The sequence below is a fragment of the Mytilus trossulus genome, chromosome 3 (assembly GCF_036588685.1).
Source record: "Mytilus trossulus isolate FHL-02 chromosome 3, PNRI_Mtr1.1.1.hap1, whole genome shotgun sequence".
Taxonomy (NCBI): domain Eukaryota; kingdom Metazoa; phylum Mollusca; class Bivalvia; order Mytilida; family Mytilidae; genus Mytilus; species Mytilus trossulus.
The window spans coordinates 58,773,479-58,778,244 of NC_086375.1; the positions used below are offsets into that span (position 1 = coordinate 58,773,479).

Genomic DNA, 4,766 nt, shown 5'->3' on the forward strand with positions numbered 1-4,766 from the left:
CTTAGGTGACCAATAGTTATTTTCTATGTTATTTAGATTTTGGTGGACAGTTGTCTTAGCTGCAATCATATCAGATCTTTGATGTTCATAAGTGTTGAAGAACATTTTAAAAATAAATTAGAAAAAAATGTGAAGCATAAAAACAAAACTTATATCATGTATAACTATTTTAAGATTAATTTTCATTAGCATTACTTCTTCAGCGGTAAAGAAAGCATTGTTTTAATGCAAAATAATTTACTAGTAACTATTTGTTATTGTAATGTGGTAGAATGATTGCAGATGCATTTGTCATGTTTTGATGTCATTCAATATTCCAGATATAATTATAAAAACAAATATGAAATTTTATAATTTTAGTGGAAACAACATACGATGTGCATTAATACATGCAGTGCGGATGCAACAATTGAACAAATAATTGTTTTTTAAATATTTTATTTTTAAATTCTGATGTGTCGTTCTGGTTCATATTTCCATATTTTTATAACCGTCTAGTTTGAGCACCTATAGTTCTGAAAAAGAAATTTTAACCTCATTTAAAATATCTTCAAGACATGATTGAAGTGGAAAATTTAATACAGATATATACATGTATCTAGAAGTTATCAACGCATACAAGTTCAACATAATGTCCAGGTTAGGTAATGACTTGATTTTAAAAAATTTCTATAAGTAAATAAAATTGAAATAGGGAACGTGTCAAAGAGACATCACAACTACCAAAGAACAGAAAACAGCCAAAGTCCAAAAAGGGTTTTTAACATCCGAGAAAATCATGCACCCGGAAGCAGGCTTCATCTAGCCACTAAGAAAACATGCGTACTAGTTCAATTAAAATGGACGTCCTACTGTACCACGTATGTCACCAATGAATGCCATTAAAATCTTTGGCTTTTAAACACATTCATTTATACGTTTTTGAACAAAGAGTTTAATATTTCAAACAAAAAATAGATATATTTAAAACACACCTACCCTTTTTAACAACCTCTTCCTCCTCTCCCTCCTGTGCCTCCTTGACCTCCAGGGGTACCAGGTTCTCCCGGACATCCTCCTCCAAAGTCCCATCCAGGTTCTCCAGGTCGCCCGGGTTCACCAGGTCTTCCAGGTTCACCGGGTTGTCCAGGACCACCACCCCTTCCACCTTCTCTCCATTGTCCATTTATACAACATAAAACTATCACAAAAACGCTAATAAATACAAGGCACTTCATTTTCTGAAAGAAAATAGCAAACGAGATTAAATAAAATCAATTCCCAAAAATAAGAATTGAATCCAGATTTTGAGTGCGCAGATTTTATCCTCCAAACAGTTTTGCTATAAAAAGTTTGCAAAATAGATTAAAACCTACGTCTTTAAAGATTTTTAACCTCAACTTTAAAGTCACTAAATTAAGTAAATCTTCAAGGTAAAGTATGCTTGTATAACATTTTCACATAAATTAAAAGACAAAACACATTTTTACATTTAATTGAAATCCATTAACTTGTTATTCAAAAATGAGCTTACGTGGTTCTCTGTTTGTTCTTTGTTATTATATGTATTGTGTATGAATATTATATATACATATATTTGATATAATTATGCACATCGAACAGAATAACATAAAATTTAATATAAAAAAGTAAATATTTCCAACATCTTCAATTTGACCTTTTGAAACATTTTGATGACGTATTAAGACATTTATGTATAACATATCCCCCTCGTGATGTTATAATGTTATTTGTCTAGTTAAATAATTAATGTTTTTTTTTTTCTTATTTTAAGTGTGAATGGGTACTCGTTATGTAATTACAATGTATGTATAAACAACCATTCGTCACCGTAACTTCCTGTCATATGTATGTTGTTCACCTTTACATTAATAAAAATGTTAGGATATTTTTCATACAATTTTCCGTAAAGCCCCTGGAAAATGATTTTTTAAAATAAAATTAAGAATTAATTGTCCAGAAAAAAATTGAAAGGTCTTTACACCTAAGTATTAATAAACACGTATGAATTATGATAGTATTACGTTTAGTTGAAATGAATTTTCATAAGGATAGTTAAATTAGTTAAGCAAAATAGTCATGATTCATTTGATATGAAAAATAGTGGAACAAATTTCATAAACGGTACCATTAATACTGCACATGATGAGGATTTCGACAAAGCTCAATACAAACTTTGAAGATCTGATAAAACAAAAAAAAAGACCTTAATATGTAAAACTCAATCCGAACAAGAATTAGAGTTTTGCCTCAAAGAAATTTATTTCTGAAAGTATGATTTAAGAGGTACCTTTATGAATTAGAATAATTATTACTACTATCTTTAACTTCTTTCAAACTAAATTAGTTAATTTGTATCTTTAGGTTATAAGCTTCTTCCGGTTTTTTTTTTTTTATTAAAAGGTCAATTAAGGAGTCAAGTACTAGTATTAGACCACTGTCGAGTCTGTCCGTCACCGGAAAAAAAATCTCGTCAATTATGTGCGCCTTTGTGACGATTTACCAGATTGAGAGGACCACTGCATTATCAACGTTTATAACGCGTCTTGGTGATCGTAATTGTGCAGGATAAACTAGAAATAATGGTTGTTCTGTAGGCTTGATCCTTACTCACAATTCCCTCATGACAACAGTACTGATTGTCAATAATGAGAATTCAATTTGTCGAATAATTTCGTGCGAAATAGCATCATAGTTTTCCAACCACTCTCTCAACATTTAAACGGAAACAGTGCACGAATGATGTTTCCTAAAACCAAACTTTTTGACGGAAATGCATCGTACTTTGAGTGGTCTATTGGTTTCTTTACCAAAACTCAAACACAAGGTTTCAATATAAATGGACAGAAAATTCTAAACTTAAACTTATTGATGATTTATTGACTGAAAATGTAAAGAATGAGATAATAGAGTTTGAAATGATTAATTACGGGGAAAATCAGGTTGGTGTTGATGAGGCTACAAAAAAATTGTAGATAATATTTCAAGCCTTTCTTGTAAAGCAACTCCAAAACCTAAGAGGAGGAAGAAGAAAAGAAAATTTAAACAAGTTTTGTCAGACAATGTTATATATGAAACCAAGCGTCAAATAAATAAAATAGGAAACAAAATAAGAAATAATCCAAATAATAAAAGTTTAAAGCAAAAGTTTTTTGAGGTAAAAAAAAAACTTGAAGAAAATGGTTAAACAGAAAAAGTATGAATATAAACAGAAACTTTATAATTGTTTAAGTGAATATATCGATCAAAATCCAAAGGAAATATTGGAAAATTTTAAAATCTCTTAGGAATAAAACAGAAAAAGATGAACTATCAGAGGTATTAAAAGATGAAGAAGTTTTAATAAAACATTTTCAAGATCAAGGTAAACCTTCATCTATAAATAGTGCTTTTATGATAGACATTGAATCACAATTAAAGTTGTTAGAAAATAATATAAACTTCAAAGCTGAAACAGATGCTCCAATATCTTGTTCAGAAGTAAATATAAGGTAATCAGAGTACTAAAACTTCAAAAAGTCTGCCGGACCAGATAGAATTATAAATGAAATAATGAAAACCTCAAATCAAGTAATAATTAAGTAAATTGTTAAAATATTTAATTTAATTCTAAAAACGGGTTTATACCCAAAATCATGGAAGGACTCATATATAATCGCACTTCATAAGAAGGGAGACAAATCTGATCCCAATAATTACAGAGGTATTATCTTTAATCAGGTGGCAGAAACCAGTTATTTTACAATAAATATTAAGAATTTCATGGATTTATGATTTTATTTTCTTGAAAATTCATTCAAGCTTATATACAAATAAAATGTATGGTTTCAAGGAACCAAGATGTGTGCGTGCTTATGTAAATATATAGAAAACCTTTAAATGTGGGTGTCTGTCCAGCATGGAGATTTAAAAAAAATATAAATGCATTGTAAATAAGGCAAAAAATGTGATGCTCTGAGACCAATCTGTTGCATTGCTCACCTGCAGAATCCTGCTAAAAGCCGACAAGAATTTTAGGCAAAATTCAAGAGATAAAGGATATTTAGTGAATTAGAGCCTTGTCCGAACCTATCCTTACCATTAAAATCTCAAGATATTTTTGTTTACAAAAAAACGAATATTTTCACTACTTTGATTGAATGCCGTCAAGTGAGGAGACCACAATTTTGACATCTGATTGGACCCATGGGTGAAGGAAATCCCCAACATGTGTATGCAACTACTCACTTGTGCAGTACACTAGCCTAGAATTTACATTCATTTATTTTGTTAGTCCACATAATGCAATTATATACCTCAATGCTTTACTATTGAATAGGAAACGGTGTGTAAAAGTCGGTGCATATTTTAGTACCTGGCAAAATATCTACAAAGGTGTACCGCAGGGCTCGATTTTGGGTCCTGTGCTTTTGAATATTTTTCTAAACGACATTTTCAATTTTGTGAAAGAAAATGAACTGTATAATTATGCAGACGATATTACATTGTCAAACTCAGGACCAGACCTAAATGGATTAGTTAAATCTTTGGAAAAGGAAAGTGCTGTTTTAATTGATTGGTTTGCTAATAACAAAATGAAAGCTAATCCAGATAAATTTCAGGCTATTGCTGTTGGGAATAAATCAAAAAGTGGGAATATTAAATTCAATTTGGATGGGAATGAAATTTTATGTGACACTGAGGTAAAGCTCCTGGGGGTGACAATAGATTATTAACTCAAGTTTAAAACTCACATCTCTATTTGTAAAAAAGCATCAAGGCAGTTG

At 30.4% G+C, this 4,766-nt stretch overlaps 1 long non-coding RNA gene across 1 annotated transcript; it reads right to left on the reverse strand.

Annotated features, from left to right (window-relative positions):
• Window positions 1–421: 421 nt before the first annotated feature.
• On the reverse strand, window positions 422–1,659 carry LOC134709589 (uncharacterized). Its single transcript, XR_010105991.1, has 3 exons — window positions 1,514–1,659; window positions 979–1,220; window positions 422–515 (listed from the first exon to the last, which is right to left on the reverse strand). It is a non-coding gene; the product is annotated as an uncharacterized LOC134709589 (long non-coding RNA).
• Between the last annotated feature and the right edge of the window lie 3,107 nt (window positions 1,660–4,766).